The following is a 22,572-nucleotide window of genomic DNA, read 5'->3' as shown; positions in this document are numbered from 1 at the left end:
GCGCAGATCACCGATAATCTCTCAACTGATTAAATATTGAAATAGCTTAGAACTCTATATCAGGCACTCAGACTCATGCGCAGATCACCGATAATCGCTCGACTGCGTAAAAATCGGATTTGCGTCAGTCTCTGAATCAGGCCCATTGTACAGCATACTGCAAAGTAGGAGTTATATATGTTTTTGAATGTTTTTTTATTTTTTTATTTTGTGCAGTGCCTAAACATATTATTGCTTTTGACATATGAAATCCAATGCTCAAGCATAAACGCAAATAATGGCAGCACGATTCAGGCTTTTTTTGATTAGGCAAATGTCATGCATGTCCCACTATCAATTAAAACCAAAACTATGAAAGCTACTGATATGTTTAAGCACAAATTCTCCCTAGAATTGAACATTCTAATTTGAGTTAAAATTGATATTTTAAACGTAACAGGAAAACATTACTGCAGTGCTGTGAGCCACCTAATCTGGCCGTGTCCCCGATGTCTGGTCAGGAGAGCCTGCCTTTGCTTTTGCTCTTAGTACTGTATATTATCCATGGATAACATGCCGGTGTGAAAATATGCTGCGAAGAAGATATGTGCACATTTTTCAGGCAAATCGAATTTCACACAGAGGAAACTGATTTGTATGGTACAAACTTCCAGCAATACAATTTTCGAAGCCTGTTCTCCGCCAACTGGGCCTGAGGCTTAGTTGGATGTGCGCCTGTTTGTGTAGTGGAAAATGGGCACATTTGTACAAGCCTACTAAACAAGCCACATACAGATGCAGATTTGCAAGCAATACCATCCCTACAGTGAATCATGGTGGTGGCAGCATCAAGCTGTGGGGATGTTTTTCAGTGGCAGGAACTGGGAGACTAGTCAGTATAGAGTGAAAGATGAATACAGCAATGTACAGAGACATCCTGGATGAAAACCTGCTCCAGAGCACTCTTGACTGGGGTGATGGTACATCTTTCAGCAGAACAACGACCCTAAGCACACAGCCAAGATATCAAAGGAGTAGCTTCAGCACAAATCTGTGAATGTCCTTGAGTGGCCCAGCCAGAGCCCAGACTTGAATCCAATTGAACATCTCTGGAGAGATCTGAAAATGGCTGTGCACCGACGCTTCCCATCCAACCTGATGGAGCTTGAGAGGTGCTGCAAAGAGGAATGGGCAAAACTGCCTAAAGATACTGTAGGTGTGCCAAGCTTGTGGCATCATATTCAAAAAGACTTGAGGCTGTAATTGCTGCCAAAGGTGCATCAACTAAGTATTGAGCAAAGATTGTGAATACTTATGTACGTGTGATTTTTTTTTAATTAAATATGTGAAAATCGCAAAAAAACTTTTTACACGTTTTGAGAGGTGGAAATTAACTTGGGAGGCTTGAGCCAGGACTTCCTAATGTATTGACATGAGGAGGTAGAGATACGACAGTGGATGATGGGCCTGAAAGACGAGGACAGGAATAGAATGTCTTTATTGAACAGCAGGTTGGAATGGGATTTTATATATAATACTGGAGGAATGGGAAGAATCAGATTGGGACCATGGATACTGGATTTAGAGCTGGATCGGTTTGAGACCGATGTTGATGAATTGAAGAACTTGATGGATTTGGAACCAATGTTGAAGAATTGAAGAACTTAATTGATAAAAGTCTGATGTTGTAGGCATCGAATGGGATCGATGGTTGGAGGTATCGGCTGGAACCGATGGAGGCTGTAGGAACAAGTCTAGGTGGTAAACCAGACTGGTGTGCAAAATGGTATAGGAGACTTGTTTACCAGATTTAGGAACTGGATATAATGGACTGGGGCCATCCATATACAGAGTACCTGGGAGCTCAGCACAGAGCTATAACTTTAGCAAGAAGCGACATTGTACTGGAAACAGAGGCCAGTCAGGAAATGGAATTTATAGGGGAGTATCCCCAGGGATTGGTTGCTGTGATCAGGTGGTCTGGGAGCAGCGCTCTGAGGGAGGAAGAGCGTCAGGTGACAGATGCTCCCATATTGTAGTTTAGGAGGGAACTCTGGTGTGCAGCTTGTGTGCTATCATGCTGGGAACACACACTGTGAGCAAGGTGCTGCTTAGAGCCCTCTCCATGCTCAGTGACAGGACCCTGAGTGGATGGGGCAGGAGCAGCATAGACAGTCCTCAGTACCAGCCGGGAGCAATGTGCAGATGAGTGGACCTCAGCGATAGCCTGGACAGGCCCCGCAGAGGTAAGAAAGTGTTTTTTAAAGGCCTGGAACGTGACACTCACTTACTGGTTGACTGGATGTCATATAGCACAAGACAACCAGCACGAATGAGCTGCTCCGAGAAGAATAGCGTAGCATCATTTTAAATTTGCATCTTATTCGCATAGCAAATGCAGCCAAAATCTACTCACAGTGTACCAGAGACACTAGGTTGCAACTTTAATGGCAAATTAGTTGGTTTTACACATATACAAAGGCACAGATGAAGCACAACTGAACTTGGCATGAGGAAAAACAGCAATTCTCGCATCGGAGCCCTTTTTATACAGATTCAGACTTGGGCTGTATTCAATTAGTTTCGCACCCGCGGAAAAGTTTCGCCTGCCTGACATTTCGTCAACATCGCATATTTTGGACACGGAAACTTATCGGTCAAATCCACGCTATTCACTGTATTCAATTACAAACCCCTCGAAAACGGCAAGCGGCGAATTCAGAACAGGCGGAAAGTGCTGTCAGAATTGTGGAATTCAGCCTGAACCCCCCAAAAAGATGCACTAACATTGGGGATCAATGTAGATGTGCCAGAATAGCCCTAATAAAACTGTTTGGGGTACTTAAGTTGTTTCAATAGCTTTTTATTAGCGTCTTTGCACAAGTGGTGAAGAATGGCATTAGGCAGTATTTTTTGGTGAAAATAAGTCCTGTCAAATTTGGGGTACTTGAAAATGGGTGCTAGCATATTTTAAAGTCTCCTAAAGTGAAGTATTAAAAAACTTGAAAAACGCACCTGTTGCAATCATAAAAACACCTGACCCATCCTTGCAGACCCCCAAAAAGTCTATTTCGCTAGTTTTTATGCTTGTTCCCCCACTTTGTGCTTATTCACCCCCAAAAAGAAAGTACACTTTTGGGGTTTTCTTAAGTTTTCCCCGGGATTTTTTGACACAGTTGTCCTTTGGGGGGCTGTCCCAAGGGTTCTGAGTGGTTTCCCCAAGTTTACATCCCAAAATAAAAATTTTGCACTTCTTTTCTCCTGCTATTCAGACGCAAATCTTTTTAGCCTATTACATTGTATTGACATTCCACGTAGGTGACAACCGGCTGGAATTGAATACGAAAGATAAGTTCCGACCACGCGAAAAGCCGTGATCGGCAATACTTTTCGCGGAAAATGGCTTTTCGTGTCTAATCGAATACGGCCCTCAGTCGTACACACAGATATACAAATGTCGCCCATCAAATTGATTTGTGTAAATGAGCAATGTAGCTTTGTCACTCCCAGTTGTTTTATCTATGCAAATAAGCTGTGCATTTTTAGCGAGAAAGACTCTCGGCGTGGCCAAGCCGTACAGAACCTGGCATGCCAAGTCGGGCTATTTGGCATGACTGAAGCAACAGTAAGAAAGGACACATCTGTAGTCGCTAAATATTCGGACCAGTTTGTTTGTAATGGTTCTATTAAATATGATGCTGAAAACAGTTATAACAAATCAGAGCTGTAATATAAAATAATAAAACAGTAACTGTAGAGGTGGAAAAAAGATAAAAAATTTGTTCGTAAATACCAGTACGAATGATCAAGACTAAAATACTGGTTGACCGCGAAATGCCAGTTACACCTTTAACCTCATGGCTGTATCAAATTCCAGGTTTATGTAACTTTTTCATCTAGCAATCAGTAGTCTTAAGCTGGCCACACACTAGACCAACTTACATCCAACCAGCCAACTTGTTGATTGGTTGGAATGAAAATCTGGTAACGTATGGGAGTAACTGATGATCAGCAATTTGCTCCTAAATGCCAGAAAACAGATGAAAATGGTCGTCAGACAAGTTTGTTAAATGTTTGATCTAAACAATTTGTTCAAACAACAGTTTTTGTTCATTTTCCTGCGTTTGGGAGCAAATTGCTGATTGTCATTTGCTTTCATACCTTACCAGATTTTCATTCCAACCAATCAACAAGTTGGCTGGTTGGATGTAAGTTGGTCTAGTGTGTGGCCAGCTTAACAGTCTGATAGGCTGTGGAATATGCCTCTTCCTGTCTCCTGTCCTAAGCGTGTGCAGCTGCTGTGTGCCATTAAGAACTATTTGGCTTACCATTTCTGGCATGTAAGCCAGTGGTTGCTAGCCCGTGCTGTAGATGATCCATTCTCTTTACCTTGCTTGTACAGTATGACATGATCTGAACTATCATTTATGTGATGATTACTATACCTAATATAAGGGCAGGTTATCTTCACAGTAACAGGTTTCTATGTATCATTATGAGAACATAATTTTACTATACACAGTAAATATGCAAATTTATTTACTGTTACGGCAAATGTTTTTTTTAATTACTATATGTAGAATATACATCTTATTCCATAACTGTTCCCATAGACCTGGTTTGTATTTATTCTAATTTCATGGTTGGTTGACACATGTTTAACAATGCCCAGAACTCAAATGCCTACATGCCCGCAGAGTAACATGCACGTAAAACACAATGGACCATAATATTCCCCATTAGGTAAAGTATTTTATTACAACTGAATGCCAGTAATCCTTCTTCTTGCATATTATAATTCTATTAGTCTCATTGTCTACGTAGTCCATTAATTACAGGTTATGTTGTATTTAAATGGATTAATGTTGCAGTTCTCTGCCCTCATTTTCCTATGTGAGATTAGTGAACACCAAGCTATTCTGGAATGGTGACTCAATTGTGAGCGCCCCGAGGCATAATAAAATGGCAGTATTGCAATAAATTGGTCACTATTATAGATTTCAATTACAGTTATACTAGGCATGATCTGTTTAATGGGTTTCTAATTTTTCTTCATTTAAAATAAATTCGCTGAGATTACCTGCTTATCTCAGTATTTCAGTAAGTAAATGCACAGTTAGCATAATCCTACAAGACAGTGCTGCATATTGAAGAAGATTGTACAATTGTCTTTTGTTTATTCATTTTCTTTAGCAAACTTTTCTATTTCATTCTATGGGCGGAATTCAATTCTTTTCATCCCCTATCGCGCCCGACGGAGCTATTCTATTCTTGCTCCTGTCGGGTGCGATCAGCTGCCAAGCGCTACATTTCAGCTCGCAGCCCCTGGGGGATGAGAGCTGAAATGTGCGAAAAGTGACATGTTTGGGCGCCCAAACATCACTTTTCGCGATCGCGCCCAGCACTTTGGTCGGGGTTAGCCGTTTTACGCGGCTAAACCCGACCACTTTGGGTGCGATCAGCGTGAAACGCAGGCACAATTGAATAGCGCCCGCGATCTCCTGTCACTTTAGACGGGAGATGCGGGCCGCGAAGTCAATTGAATTCCGCCCTATGAACGCTTCAAGTTGTTTTTCCCCTTGCATACTGCCGAATGTACTTTTCTATAACATGAAGGCCAGGATGTAATAGGGGTAAATGAGCAAGGCCACCAGAACTGATTATGTATCAACTATTGAAAGATATTTATTTTAAAGAGCTGCTGCCAGTAAAGCAACACTGTAATGGTATATCCCAAATGGCCATGCATGCTGTTATTACATATTAAATAAAATCTGTAAAATGTGTAGGTGTGTGCCAAAAAAGGTGACTAATGTACTTGCCAACAGTTCCAATTTTAGAGGCATGGTCAGGAAAAGAGGAGATGTGGTTTGACAGTATTGGAATTCTGGTCTAATGTAGTCATGTACAAAAGAGGTTTCCGAGTAAACACATTTCCATAACACATTTTGAATCTATGATAGAGATTTGCAACATTTTCAAAACTTCTGTAAAATATTTGTTTTTACTTTCACATTTGGCCATAAAACGTTGTAGGTGCTGTCCCTAGGCACAATATTATTAGGTGCCCACTCCCCCCACCCCCGCCCCCCTGTGGGCTTTTGAGAAGACTCACCCCCCTCCAGCTACCTGTTGTTTTTTTTTTTGTTTGGGGGAGGGGGATTTTTGGGGGGCTTCTATCAGGGGCTAAAAACTTTCTCTTCCAGGCTTCCATATTGCAAAAGTGAATGCTGCCGATACTACCACTTATTATAGGTACCTAATTTTCTGGGCTCCTGGACTACTCTGCTATTGAGACTCCCCCTGATTCTCCATGGGGGGATGTAGTCTTTGTTCTATATACAAATAGCTGCAGCTATATTGGTGCAAAAGTTTTAGGTTGGTGTGGAGAAATGCTGCAAGTAAGAATGCTTTAAAAAATAGATGTTAGTTTATTTTTATCACTTAAGATAATAATAATAATAATAATAATAATAATAATAATAATTGTAATTATATAGCGCTTTTCTCCCGCAGGACTCAGTCGCTTTACAGACATCAGAAAACATGGTACATTGTTCAAGGATTAGGTATTGCAGAAAATAGAAAACTTCACTGAGATAATTAAAGACAACCAGAACCTAAAGAGCACAATAAACATATTGCAGGGTTGGTGCAGCCATTTTGCAAAATAACTTCCACGGGTTATATATTTCACCAACAAAAGGTACCAGATGAGGCAGCCATCTTGGGCGCACTACATAGGATTACCCTGGGTGGAATAGGTTATGCCAAGAAGAGATGACACAAAATTAGTGGTTGCAGCATCCTAACGCTCGGAGTAGGGTCCCACCATAATCGTCAGGTCCATGTGTTTTTCATCCCATCCACGAGTGTACCAGGTGAGGCAGCCAAGATGCAAAGTGAATGAACACAAGAGAAATCTAAATCAAATCAATATTTGGTGTGACCACCCTTTGCCTTCAAAACAGCATCAATTCTTCAATTATTCTAGGTACACTTGCACAGTTTTTGAAGGAACTTGGCAGGAAGGTTGTTCCAAACATCTTGAAGAAATAACCACAGATCTTCTGTAGATGTAGGCTTGCTCAACTCCTTCTGTCTCTTCATGTAATCCCAGACAGACTCGATGATGTTGAGATCAGGGCTCTGTGGGGACCATATCATCACTTCCAGGACTCCTTATTCTTCTTTACAATGAAGATAGTTCTAAATGACATTGGCTGTATGTTTGGGGCTGTTGTCCTGCTGCAGAATAAATTTGGAAATTCACTTTGCATCTTGTTAATGGATAAACATAAACAATTAACACTTCTATATATGAAAGAATTCTTACTTTGCAGCATTTCATCCACACCTGCCTAAAACTTCTGCACAGTATTGTGTGTGTGTGTGTGTGTGTGTGTGTGTGTATGTATGTATGTATGTATGTATGTAAATATATATATATACACATACATATATAAAATATATTTAATTTGAGAGTCATTAAGGGGGTGCAATCAGAGAGATTGTTAGACTCTTCAGGGAGTCAGGGAGATTGCTACTATTTCAGGGAGTGTTGGCAAGTATGTCGTAGGTTTCACCAATTATATTTGACTTGATATGTTCACATTTCTGCCCAGCAGCACCACATAACAGAATTAAATGACCATTGTCACCTCAGCTTGTCACTGACTATAGATTCAGAGAAACATGGGAATGATGTGAATGGCATTCTGTAGATTAGAAAAGCAAAAGTGGAACACATAGAAGACTGTGGGGGAGATGTATCAAACCCTCCATTATTACATGTCACTATAGTTCACAACGTATTCAGATCATATAATATCAATAATTCTTAATTCAAATCAATGTCAATTTAATTGTTTTTTTTGTCATTCAGGGACAATGAATATATCAGAATGTTGAATAAATGTACATATATGACTGTGGTGGTCTATAATAAATTTCTTCTCGTTATGACTTAATAATACGGTAGCTACATCTAGATAACATTAACACAATAAAGATACTGTACCATATTTATAAATATTCAAATAATTAATGGTATATAGTGCTAGAACTTTAAATAAAGGGGCACATCCACTAGATGATCCACTCCCTGTCCAATCTCTAAACGATTTTCCCTTGATTTTTTCCCTTTAAATTTTATCTTTCAGTCTGAACGATTTGCAAACGATTTGCAAACGATTTGCAAACTATCTTTAAAAGATCAAGTGAAATTGACCTGCATGTTCAGTCGACTGACGAGACGATCAAACGACCAGCAGGAGCGCGCATCGTTGATCGTTAACGATCTAACACTGCATGATTTATAAACAATTTTTAAATTATTGAACGATAACGATGTCGTTATCATTCAATCGCCTGCTAAAATCGTGTAGTGGATGCCCCCCTTAACAGTGTAAATTTGTATTTTAGGATAAACAGCAACTTCTCTAGCCTGTATAATTCATAGTTTAGATGTTATTAGAGATGTGCACTGTGCCAGATTAGGAGATGTACACTATTACCACCGCTGCATGCAAATTTGTACGCAGCGGCGATGCAAACATCGCAGCCACTGGGATTTGCATTGAGATGCCCAACAGCGGCTTCGCAAATCCAAGTACCTGCGCACAAAGAACTGGCATCGGTCACAGATCAGTGGATAATCGACCGTATGGTTGCGCAGAATGGCCACGGGAACTGAGACGCTGGAGCCATTTTTACTGCGTACAGGATCACAGGCTGAGTGACGCCCCCAAATATGGCTGCAACAAGCCTGCATTTGAGTCACCCCTCCCCCCCCGATGCCCCCACAAATGGTCCCTGCCTGTAAATAATTTGTAAATAAATCCTCACTACAAGTGGTAATGAAACCTGCCGCATGCGCAATTCTGATTCAGAGATGATAAGTAATGCAGTGGCACCGGCAATTCCACACGCGGCTGCTGTGCAAAAATATTATGCCGTAGCCGGTTGGAAAGGTATTGAGAAGGCCACCCGTGACTTCACTGATCCAAGCTAGTCCGTACAAATACGCAGCATTGGTCACCGATCATTGGATGTTAGCAATCCTGAGTCTATGGTCTCGCAGAATGCAGTGGGAATTGAGACGCTGGAGCCATAATTACTACATACTAGATCTCAGATGCAGGATCGTCCCAGAAATGGTCGCTACACGCCTGCATTTTACACCAACGCTCCCCTGACTCTCAATCACTTTTGGGAAGTAATCCTCACTGCAAGCAGCATCAAAAAGGTACCTTGGCACATGCGCAGTGTGACCGTGACGCATTCGCTGTCAAGCGATAATCGCTCAACTGATTAAATATCGAAATAGCCTAGATCTCTATATCAGGCACTCAGACTCATGCGCAGATCACCGATAATCTCTCAGTTGATTAAATATCGGAATAGCTTAGAACTCTGGGCCTGGTTCAGACCCACATTAGTGAGCGCTGAGCGCTCGCAAGCGAGTTGATGTTGCCCAAGTGCGCATGCACACGACGGAGGTGGCCCCATCGTGCGCATGCGCGAGACCCGAATAACGACGGCCAAGCCGTCGTTATGGGTCTCGCACCAAAGGGGGCGTGCTGTCGATGGTGATTGACAGCATGCCCCCTTTGGTGGGCGTGCCGGGGGCGTGGCTGCCCAGACGGAGGCGTTCCCATGGGAACGCCTACCGTCTGGGGCCGGCCCCACTGACATCACTAGTGATGTCAGTAGGAGTCATTTTGACTCTGATAGAGCCAAAAGCACTCCAGGGCTTGCGGCAGCGAGACCCTACCGCAGGTTCTCGTTGCAAGCCCGATGGTCGTGATGGTCTTGACCTTCGCGACCATCATTTTGGCCGCTCGCTATAGCTGTGGGTGGTCAGCCACAGCTATGCGAGCGGCCTGGAGGCCGCTCCAAAAAGGAGAAGGGACGGCCCCGATTCAGAGCGAGCGCTCTGTCAGAGCGTCCGGCTCTGAATCAGGGCCTCTATATCAGGCATTCAGACTCATGCGCAGATCACCGATAATCGCTCAACTGTGTAAAAATCGGAATTGTGTCAATCTCTGAATCAGGCCCATTGTACAGTATACTGCAAAGTAGGAGTTATATATGTTTTTGAATGTACAGTATGTTTTTTTTTTTTATATTGTGCAGTGCCTAAACATATTATTGGTTTTGACATATGAAATCCAATGCTCAAGCGTAAACGCAAATAATGGCAGCACTATGACAGCTACTGATATGTTTAAGCACAAATTCTCCATAGAATTGAACATTCTAATTTGAGTTAAAATTGATATTTTAAACGTAACAGGAAAACATTACTGCAGTGCTGTGAGCCACCTAATCTGGCCATGTCTCCGATGTCTGGTCAGGAGAGCCTGCCTTTGCTTTTGCTCGTAGTACTGTATATTATCCATGAATAACATGCCGGTGTGAAAATATGCTGAGAAGAAGATATGTGCAAAATTTTCAGGCAAATCGAATATCACACAGAGGAAACTGATTTGTATGGTACAAACTTCCAGCAATACAATTTTTGAAGCCTGTTCTCCGCCAACTGGGCCTGAGGCTTAGTTGGATGTGCGCCTGTTTGTGTAGTGGAAAATGGGCACATTTGTAGATGCCTACTAAACAAGCCACATACAGATGCAGATTTGCAAGCTTGCAACAGGCGAGACGGGATGCAGAACAATAGGGGCGGTCTAACGTGGGCCAAGCACATTAAGGTTGTGATCACATAATTGCAAACAGAAGCAAACCTGCACATATGGCAAATGCCATAAAGAGCGCCTAAAGGCTATTACAAATATACCCAGATCATGAATAACTAGCTAGGCACTTCTGACTGCCTGATTTTGAAATTAATTTTAAGGCATATACAGTAGGTGCTTTCTTCATTGAATGTGCATATTTTATAGGATTTCTGTGCATATCTTTTTTTTTTTTTTTGCTGTTTTAACGCATACACGATATAAGGCCTAATTCAGAGGTGGACATTAATGCATGCACGTCTGCGATTTCTTTTTTATTCTCAGCTGCAATAATATGCAAATGCTAGTTTCAGCATACCCTTTGTGTACTAACATGCGACAGACTTTGAAAGTCCTGAGACACCTATTCTCGGTACCCTTGGACGGTGCATATCTGCCGGTGGGCTCAAACACTCCACCATCGGCGCACTATCGAAACTTGCTATGCTCTATGGCTGTTGCAGTGTCTCCTTCTGAACTTTCTGTAAACATGGCCTCTGTTGCTGCAGCTCTTTGTTTGAGAATGCAGCATTGTCCACTGACACGCCCGTGAGATGGCCTTTTTTTGCGTTTACTTCAAGTCACCTCCCAGTCACCTCTCATAGTTTTCCACTTTCAGATCTACTGCAAGCGACTCCGTTTGCAACATCCTGTCCTCTCTGCCATCCATCTCAACATCCTGTCCTCTCTGCCATCCATCTCAACATCCTGTCCTCTCTGCCATCCATCTCAACATCCTGTCCTCTCTGCCATCCATCTCAACATCCTGTCCTCTCTGCCGTCCATCTCAACATCCTGTCCTCTCTGCCATCCATCTCAACCCTCCTGTCCTCTCTGCTATCCATCTCAACATCCTGTCCTCTCTGCTATCCATCTCAACCCTCCTGTCCTCTCTGCTATCCATCTCAACCCTCCTGTCCTCTCTGCTATCCATCTCAACCCTCCGGTCCTCTCTGCTATTCATCTCAACCCTCCGGTCCTCTCTGCTATCCATCTCAACCCTCCTGTCCTCTCTGCCATCCATCTCAACCCTCGTGTCCTCTCTGCCATCCATCTCAACATCCTGTCCTCTCTGCCATCCATCTCTGATGTCCATGTCCCTCACTCCTGTACTTATTGCCATCCATCTACCACCTCTTGCTTTTTCTGCCATCCATCTGTCCTCTCTGCCATGCTACTCCTCCCTCCTGTTCTCTATGCTATCCTTTGCCCCTCTGCCCCACCTGATGTCGTACGCACCCCCTGCTATCCTTTTCCCTCCTCTCCCCTTTCACTTATCTTAGTCACATAATGACACTCAGATGCAGCTTCTCTCATTGGCAGGCACGTTATCTGCTCCTCTCCCAGGCCTATCTGCAGCAGAAGAGCTGGAGTCCTGTGATGCAGCTGCTCTCAGTCACTGATTGACTGGGAATGCACTGTCCAGTGATGATTTCACTGTGCAGCACACTCCCAACCTTCTGGTGATTGAGAGCAGATGCATCATGGGACTTCATCTCTTCTACTGTAGGCAGATGGGAGAGCCGGAAAGGACCGGACAAGGTAAGTATCATATCACTGCCCTCCGGCCCAGTCCACAAAGTGTCTGCAATCCTATAATATCCGGGATTTAATGATTATAATTCCATGTATTTTGGGGAGAAAACATTAACGAGCCCTGGATTTGCATCTCTAACCAGGACCTACTGTATAATGGCACCACTAACGTAATATGTTGTAGACAGTACTAGTTAATTCCTTTATGTCCTGTATCTACTGTAATTGCCATGGGTAACTGCTGATTGCCCATACAGTTTACTAAAAAAAACACACAATTTTTTAAAATAAATATTTAATTATTACACTGTATCTTTTTTATTCTGCTTCTATTGTAGATCATAGAAGTTTGCTTGGTGATTATGGTATAGGTTTATCCTCTTCAGGGAGTGATTGCTATTACAAACTCCAAAACCTATATCATATTGCTGAAGTAGTACACCCTCTTGTCACTCTCCTTGCTCTCTGCCATTGTCTGGCAGAGAGCAAGGAGAGTGACAACTCAGATTACATAGTAACAAACAATCCAGCCTCTGCATATTTTGTGACTGTCCAAATACTGCAAATATATTTAAGCTTTGATCAGAGCTATAATAAATAAGTGTGGTTCTCAATTTTCTTTTCTAGTGCCCTAGGCTCACTGTTGTTTTACTTAACTGTAGTAAAATCTCACATCAAATACAAATGTGTTTGAGATTATTATTATTATTATCCTTTATTTATGTGGTGCCACAAAGGTTCCGCAGCGCCTTACACAGTACATAAATGAGCACACAAGAAAAACAGTTATTAGCTGTGCAATACAATGCAGGACAAGGACATGGTTTATAGACATAGCTACATAACACAAGCAGCAGGACATAAGCAACCAAGTGTTAGGTGCCGCTGTGGGGAGTTAGGAGTAAATGATACTATAAGTAAGGGAAGGAGAAGCACGTGAGGGATGAGGGCCCTGCTCATCAGAGCTTACATTCTAAAGGGGAGGGGCAGACAGACAGGGGCGACACAGATGGGGTAGATAGTGAGCAAGGAGCATGAAGCAGTGGGTTAGGATATGTGCTGCGGAATGTTTGTGTATAAGATGACCTTATGTTATGTCAAAATTAAGTCCATCATTCATCTATCTCTATGACAGAAAATAGATTTTGATGATGTATTATTTACATGAGAAATGTACAAAATAAAGTTGTAGCACTTTAATTATTGTGTGATACATTTTAGCATCTAAATACATCCTGATAAAAAATGCAGCTATTATGGGACTGTCCCGCCATCCTAATAGTGACTACTTTAGTCCCAGCTGCTGGGTGCTATGCCATGCTCCTGTGAGTGGATGTGTCTCACATGCTAGACCCACCCACAAATGGGTGCAGCCATGCCCAACATGCTGTGGTCCCACAGGATGTTGCTGTACCCGGGCCCAGAATTTGTCTTGGCAGCCCTGGAGGTGACAGACAGAACCAGGAGGGAATGGGGCTTAGTGGTGGGGTAGAAAGGCCGTGGGGGGAGGTGGCTGAGAGTGGAGGAACAGGAAAGGCGGGGGAAAGAAGCAGAGGGTTGGAAACCAGACTGATGAGAGAAAAAAGGGGGAACAGCAAGTGGAGGAGACAAGAGGGGGAGGATGATGGATAAAGTAGAGGATTATGTGGGCACTGAATATGGGGGTGTTTGAAGTAAGAGTGTTTATACTATGGACGAGGTAATAAGTGAGATGAAAACTGGAGTGGAGGCAGTGTGGATAAAAGTTGTTAAATGTTCAAAAATACAGGTAAAAGAACAGTGCTAATGTATGAGCGCAGATCCAAAAGTGAAATATAAAGAGACGTATGTGAGTAGTGGGTATAGGAATTAGTTATTAAAAGAATAATTAAAGTGGATATATGTGACGCAAAGGAAAAAGGCAATACAAACAAGATTTTGTGTAGTATTAAGGCAAAATTTACAATGTACAGAGCCGATCTAGTCAGAAGTGTTATGAACAACAAAGATCAATCAATAGGAGCAGCACGCAGATAGGGAAGTACTTACAATGTCCAAGCAGTGAGTGCAGCAAGGAGTATCCGTGGTATTCATACAGCAGCAGATGGTGAATTTGGTAACTCACATAAATATGTTGCTTGATGTCGTTCAGAAGGTATTCTGGTTGTGAGGATGTTTTTCCTCAGTTTTCCTCCAGCTTATCTCCAGCGTAACTGCTTCTAAAGGCCCCCATACGTCAGCAATTGATTGCAGCAATCGTGCAATTTGCAATCGATTGTGTATAAAAATCTTTCCCTTTTTCATTCGATTGTGGCAATTCTGCAATCTGCAATCGATTGAAAAAGGGAAAGATTTTTAAACACAATCGATTGCAAATTGCACGATTGCTGCAATAAATCTCTGATGTATGGGGGCCTTAACACTTTGGGCGGAATTCAATTGATTCCAGCCCGTATCGTGCCCGACGGAGCTATTCAATTCTTACTCCTGTCGGGCGCGATCAGCTGCCAGTGCTACATTTCAGCTTGCAGCCCCAGGGGGATGAGAGATGAAATGTGCGAAAAGTGACCTGTTTGGGCACCCAAACATCACTTTTCGTGGTCGCGCCCAGCACTTTGGTCGGGTTTAGCTGCTTTACACGGCTAAACCTGACCTCTATGGGCGCGATAGCGCGAAAAATGGCATCAATTGAATAGCGTCCCGCGATCTCCTGTCACTTTAGATGGGAGATCCGGACCGCGTAATCAATTGAATTCCGCCCTTTGAATCTAATGCAGCCTTCCTGATCACTAATAACTAAAGTTTCAACATGTGTCTGTGTGCTCACTGATTGGGACCCCACCCCCAGAGCTCAACACACACTAATAGGGGTATTCAATATGGGAGCGAAAACTCAGTTTTTGCGTTAATATCGCACCTATGACATCATTATCGCAGGTTTTAATTTTACACCGTATTCAATTTCAAAGACTTTTCGCAGGTTCGAAAAGTCTTTGATAAAAAACGGGGATAACTTTTCACCGTTGAATAGGTGTCGGAAAAAAGTGCAGAATTGGGGTTTAGGGGTGCAGGCTTAAAAAAATAGCCTGCACCCCTGGGAATGACATTTAAAAAAGAACTGTGTCAAAAAAAGTTTTTAAAAAAATAGGGACACCCCAAAAAATTTATTTAAAAATTGGGGTGAATAAAAAAATGGGAAAAAATTGTTTAACAATAGGGAAATAGGTTCAGGGCTATTCTGCAAGTATGCAATGTTGGGAAAAAACACCTGCTGCGGCTATTTAAATCCCCAACTTTCATTTACAGGCTAAAACGGGGGTACCCATAGTGATCCCCCATGTTTTTACAACTTTAGGGGGGTCCTACAATTTTTTTAAGGAAAATTTAGTAACTTTACGCAAATCCCACTTCGCAGGCTCCTGTTTTCGTTAGTTTCATATTGAATACGGGGACAAGCGGGCGTGCGCCTGATACTTTATCCCAGGTAAAAGCTCCGATATGAAACGTAAACTTCGACAGCGAAGTTTACGTTTCATATTGAATTCCCCTCTAAATTGAGATGCTATAAAGTCTAAGATAAACAGTTTGTGAGAAGGGGAGACCATCACAGATTCACAAAAACTCCTAACTTCCTCTATAGAAATTGCTCCTAATATAGCAGTAGTGATAATTTACCTAGAATAAATCTTTGCAATAGCAATCAAGGTAACAGCATCTGATGAGAACTGTAGTAGCAGATTACCTGCAATCCAGAGAAAGGGAGAAGTCAGATCAGTCTCTGCATGGTGTGCATCTAGCTAATAAGATCTCCAGCGTAACTGCCTCTTAGTTATTAAATTGTAATTACACTTATAATCTAACACTTTGAATCTAATGCAGCCTTCGTCTGTGCAGCCTTACTGATCACTAGTAACTAAAGTTTCAACATGTGTCTGTGTGCTCACATGCTGTGAGATGCATTCTTACTACCACTACTAGCATTTCAGGGCTTTCTGTAGGCTTTCTATTGCATTGACATGCGGTAAACACTAAAATGAAACAATTCAATTCCCACAAAACTTATTCACATGCATTTTAAATGTTTTCTTTTATATGTTTGTATTTTGTTATTTTTTTCTCTTTGTTGAAAAATTAATAAATAGAAATTAAACAAAAACTGGTGGAAATGAAACTTTATTAATGGTTTTATTTGACAGATTTGCTCATTAGGCAGATGTGCTCTTTCAATCCTAATGGAAAGGGACATCCTTATTGTGTATTTTCTTGGATGGTATTTATAAGGGTTATTAGCCCATGTGTATAGCGTAAAGCACACATTTCAGGGAGAAAAATCCCATACATTACCAGATTTTCATTCCAAACAGCCAGATTGGAGAAATAATCTTATATCTTTGGTGTTATATAAAGTCTGAAAGTAAAAAGATATGACTACTGTATATTATCTTTACTTTTGTATACTGGATTGTTTGCATTACATTGAGGTGTTTGGATATAAAAGTACACATCCCCACATACAGTAATATAGTTCTTGGCCACAATGAATGAATGTTGTCCATCGTGACCAACAAAATCTACTAAATGCACTCTCATCATCTCTTGAAGTTCAATTAAATCCATGTGTCTTTTAAGGGGCCTAGCCATTACGCGACCTGAAAAACTGAACGTCTAACGTTTAGTCCTTCAGGTCGCCAGGTGCGGTACCCGCACTCAACGGCGTTCACTGAACATCATTCAGTGCAGGAGACCGACCTTCCTATCTGCTAACGTGGAACCTGATGAGCATCGTTAGGTTGACCAGCATGTTCGGCAGATAGTCGGGGTCGGGGTCCTTGCCATCCATTACACGACTTTGTGAACAATGCAACCCAAACCTCCTGGTTTTGGTCAGATCATTCAAAAAGTTGTGTAATGGATAGGCCCCTTTACCCTAATACAGGGGTCTCATTCACCTATCCCACAGATGATTACTGTAGTGCAGAGCGCAGTAAGTGCAGTCTGCACTACAGACAGAAACAAACACACTGCCACAGAAGTGTGTTTGTTTTGACAGCCAGCCAATGAGAGTCAGACAGACTCTCATTGGCTACTGCACCCACGGCATGAGCCGGGCTGGAGCTCACTCATGAGCTCCATCATCTGGCTCCCGCAGTGGGTAATGAGAGAGATGTCATGATGTCTCTCCCATAATTCAGAGCGGGCTGGCCCGGGAGGACAGAGGAGCGGACGGCGACAGGAGGGGAGATTCAGGTGTTTTTTTTTCTTCACGTGTGTGTTTGTTTGTCTGCACTACTGGGGGGGATGGACTACTGCTGGGGGCACTTCATTGGGGGGACCACTACTGGGTGTACTGCATCGGGGGGGACTATTGCTGGGGGACCACTACTCGGGGGTTTCACTAATGCGGGCACTACTGGGGGTACACTACTGGGGGCACTGTATAGGGGGACTACTACTACTGAGGGCACTATATAAAGGGCACTACTGGGGGCACTGCATAGGGGGGACCACTACTGGGGGCACTGTATAAGGGGCATTGCATAGGGGGGACCACTACTGGGGCACTGCATTGGGGAGACTACTACTGGGGGCATTATATAAGGGGCACTACTGGGGGCACGGCATAGGGGGGACTACTATGAGGGGCATTATATAAGGGGCACTACTAGGGGCACTGCATAATGGGGACTACTACTGGGGGCACTGCATAATGGGGTCCACTACTGGGGCCACTGCATAGGGGGGACCACTACTGGGGGCACTGTATAAGAGGCACTACTGAGGACACTGCAGAGGGGGCAGTTATGGGACATAATTAAAATTGTAGGAGGGGGCAGTTATGGGTCATAATTGTGTGAGGAGGGGGCAGAGTTTAAATACCGCAGTATAGCTTAGTGGCCCTCGTCTTTGTTGAATTTTTTAATGTGGCCCCCACTGCCTCAAAGGTTGAAGACCCCTGCTCTAATACATAAAGCCTGTGTTTGCTTGTGAGTACATTGCAAGCAGCATTCCTATTTTTAGCTCATATACAGAAAGAGAGGCCCCAATCTAACCAGCCAAGGGAGGAACAATTTAGGATTTGTACTGCGGATTACAAATTATTGATTTAGGAGCAAAGCAACTAAAAACTGCCACGATAAACCTAAAACAGACAATTTTCTAGTTAAATTATTCTACATACATAACAAGTATGGTTGAGTCCCTAAGTATTGCTTAGTCACACAGTTTTACCTAATAACATTGAGATTAATAGTGTATTTAAAATGGTAAAATTGTTTTTTTCACACTATAAAATAACATGTTACTTACAGTGAAGTTAGTTGCATCAACATATGTATATTCAGCACTGCAGCAAGTATGCAGCAAATGTCATACAATTACCAGGTTTGATGTACTGATCCTTGGAGAGAGATAAAGCAGAGCAAGATAAAGTACCACCCAATCAGCACCTATTATTTTTCAAACACAGCCTGTAACATGACAGTTAGGAGCTGACTGGTTGGTACTTTATGTCTCTCCACTTTATCTCTCTCCAAGGCTTAGTACATCCCCCCCCCCCATAGAAATGGGAGTCCAACATGCGGCTATCATGTTGTCAGTGCTGCTGATTGAATTGCAAGTAAAAAGTTATTGTTTTAGGTTTTCATGGTTTCCTAGGGGCCTATTCATCATGACTAAAATGGCCTCTTAACCATGCGGAAACGCTAGTTTCGGCATATTTAAAGAATCACCTGATATTCATCAAACTCCGAAATCTGAACGTTTTTGGAGCTTGCCTGCGAGAACAACCGCCATCTTCTTTTTGGAGCTTGCCTGCTCCTTCCTATTCAGTTCCGGGGATGTGAAGAGGGATCCGAGCGGATCCCTCCGCCACCTCCTCACTGACTCCCCAGCGGCTATGCACATGCGTAACCTTCGATCACACATGCAAAGAAGCCGGCGACAGGAAAGTAATGTGCTACTTCTGTAGCTGTGCTACTAATTTTCAGAGCAGCTGTCTGTGCATCGGAGCAATGATGAATTGCTTTGGTGATAAGTATCCCCCGCTGCGAGGTGGATACTGAATTAATGGGGGCCATATGGCCCCCGATGATGAATAGGCCCCCTAGTGACTTATTTATCAACTAATATTTTTGTGGTATATCCCCCGGAAACATCTCTTTTTAGGGTTATCTGCAAATATTAAGTATGCCCCAAGTGTATCATGGAGGGACAATTTTGCATATGAGCTTATTTATTTATTTATTTATTTCTGAGCTTGCAATTTCGGTGCATCTGCAGGTGAGCTGCGTTCAACTCTGAATTGGCCCTATGTGAGGTACTGTATGGTGGAAATAGAGGGAGCAACAGTACAATATGAACACAACTGTCCTTGTATGAATATCATTTCTTATTGCATCCATATCATTAAGGACGTACACAATACAAAACTACATTTTATTTTATTATTGATTGTGATATCAGACTTGGTTACTAATTTGTGCGACTTTCAGGAAGAGGTACAAGAGCAGAACAGGCCAGACAAATTCAATGTGATTGTTTGGTGCTGTGTGACTAGACTTAGAGCGTGTAACCCCTGTGGAAATATGAATATAACATTGATGGTTTTAAAAGTATTATTGATTTGTACTACAATTACTCCTCTAAGTGCAGATACTTTCTATGTTCTCTTGTCCTATGGATCTCTTGAAATATGCATTGGGTTATCATTACAATAACAGCAGCAAGGTTGCCTGGGATTTACTTTCTCCTCTTAAATGAAAACTTTTCCTGTTTCTCAGCAGACACTATTTTATGCTGATCAAAAGACAATTACTAAGGTGTCAGAATCCCTAAAAAGTAAGAAAGGCAATAGCTGGCTATCTAGACAAACATATCTGCATTTTACTTTTTTTAAACATATTTTCCTTGGAGATGTGCACTTATCCCGTGTTTTGGTTTTGGCAAATTTACCCTCAAATGTTTTGGTTCGGATACGAATTTGGTTTCGGATTTCTTCCAAATTAATAAAAACAGCTACAATCATGTAATTTGGACCTGTTTACTTGCAATCCAAACCTGGGATTTGGTTTTTAGATTTGGGTTCCAAACTTAAAGCAGACCCAAATCAGGACTCCGTTCTACTCGAAACCCCAAAAGTTATACGGACTGGCACTCGATTCGACTCAGAACCCCACAGTTTTGGTGTGTTTTGTTTTTCAGGAAAAACGAACCGCACATCTCTAGTATTCATGGCCATGTTGATCATAGTGTATAATTAATGATAATTTGTTTTGTTGTACCTTTTTAAAATCAAAGTATCAATCCTGAATGCAGGCTAACCCACAGTAATGCACCTTATATTAAGCCTACCTGCAGGAATTATATTTGATATTGTCAGTTGAGATATTCAAATGAGCTTTAAAGGCTGGTGATAGTGCATATATGGCCAGTGGTGTTGAGAAGGGAGAGGGCAGATTACTTGAAAAAGGAAAAATATATCTGTTGCACATGAAAAAAAATGACCAATTATCAAACAGTTCCCCTATTTCTGATCAATCTCTATCAGTATTTTTGTTAGGGTTGCCGACAATTACGCTGCCTCTTCCGGGAGGAGGCAGCCAGATCGGCACAGCAGGGAGCTTGATGCAAATTTGTGGGTGGAACCGGGGGGGGGGGCATGACTGGCATTGTGCGATTCAGTGTGAATTGCATCATTGGATTTCCCAGAGAGGCCAATTACAAGGGGGAGTTAACGGCGGGGGAGGATATCGAACAGCGGAGGGTTGCAGGCGGGTGCCTATTTCTTGTTTACTTTTGTTTTTAATAGTAGCTTTATGTTTGTGTGTATATCACCCTTAATTCTAACGTAGTAAGTAATAGTATATTAAATAGGCAGAAAGTATTAAATCCAAAACATTTCTATTACTATATTGTAACCTAACGACCTATGTATTTTATATTAAGATGGGTGATTTGCTCAGATCTCTATTGGTTTACCCAAAATAATCAGCGATCTATATAATTCAGACGATATTAAATTAGCGAGCGCTAGCCAGCAGCGAGCGGCTCTGAATCAGGGCCTGAGACCATAAAGTACACAAGTACCTATATTTATATATCCTCCAAAAATATCATTGCTTTGTACATTTGTGTTGCAGATTACTCAGGCTCAGGGCTCTGCGGGATCTTGGTTGTGCAGGTGAAACATAGCCACGCCATCCTGTAATGCCCCCAGATGTGCCCATAGCCGCTTTGCAGTGGCACACCTGGGGGCATCACAGGAGGGCACACATGTACAGTATGCATCAAGGGGATGTAGCCCTGACCACACACTCACCAGCACCCAGGCCAGCCCAAATTCGCAATGGTCCTGTATAGGTAACCACTGCAAAATGACATGTCCTTGGAAGTGGTTGTAATTGTGTCAATGGTACAATTCCCCCCTTCCCCCAGCATTTTATACAGTGAAACACATTTATATGCATACACATACCAATAAAGATATATATCTGTGGCCTTTTTCGTTAAGTTAAAATAGGTAAGAAAGTTCATTTTTTTTAAACTGAATTTTAAATTGTTAAACAATTCTGGAAAATAGTATTTGAAGTGAGAGCAGTTTTCCTAGTAATATGTATTCTTTATGTTTTATAATAATATGATACATGATAATATGATACAATTAAAGTATTATTTTGAATACTTTAATTATATCATAAGATATACTGGGAGATTACATAAGTCCCCTTTCAACACTATGTAAAAAGTAATGATGTCGTGTGTGATGTCTGTGGGCCTGATTCAGCAAGGAACGCACAGGAGAGAAGGCGCACACTTGGCCGCTGCGAGAATATGCTAATCAATGCATACGCACGGAGACTGCAGCACAAGATGCAGACGCCCAGCCGCATACTATGCCGCCCATCTCCCTTTACTCACAGCCTGATCAGTACGCAAGATAGTGCAAACATCGATAACATCGAGAACCATCAACCACATTTGCATAATAGTGGTTTACCAGACCTCGCGCAATATTTTGGCAACTTCCTGTGTGCACGGAGTCTCATCACTGCGTCCGTCGCCACACTGGCTTAATTATGGACTCCCCTAAAATGGCGTCCCAATGCACAGGCATTCCTGCATGCGTCCGACCACCCCCTGTCACCACCCACAAACTGCACTTCCTGCCAATCATTAAGTGAAGGTGTCTGTGTACGCTTTCCCCATCGCACTGGCTAGTTTGCAAATGTGCAGTGCGATGCATATGCATGCGCAGTACAAAAACATCGGCCAAGTGCGTGCACTCTCTCCTGTGCGTTGCTTGCTGAATCGGGCCCTGTGTGTCTACCGCATTTAACATCCAACT

The 22,572-nt window shown here is 42.3% G+C and overlaps 1 protein-coding gene across 2 annotated transcripts in view; it reads left to right on the top strand.

Moving 5' to 3' along the window:
- SGCZ (sarcoglycan zeta) overlaps positions 1-22,572 on the top strand; it is a 1,038,602-nt gene that overhangs the window by 247,560 nt on the left and 768,470 nt on the right. The gene's annotated exons all lie outside the window — the stretch shown is intronic.

This window comes from Taudactylus pleione, unplaced genomic scaffold, assembly GCF_031769625.1.
Source record: "Taudactylus pleione unplaced genomic scaffold, aTauple2 ptg000218l, whole genome shotgun sequence".
Classification (NCBI taxonomy): domain Eukaryota; kingdom Metazoa; phylum Chordata; class Amphibia; order Anura; family Myobatrachidae; genus Taudactylus; species Taudactylus pleione.
This window is presented reverse-complemented; position numbering and strand designations above follow the sequence as displayed.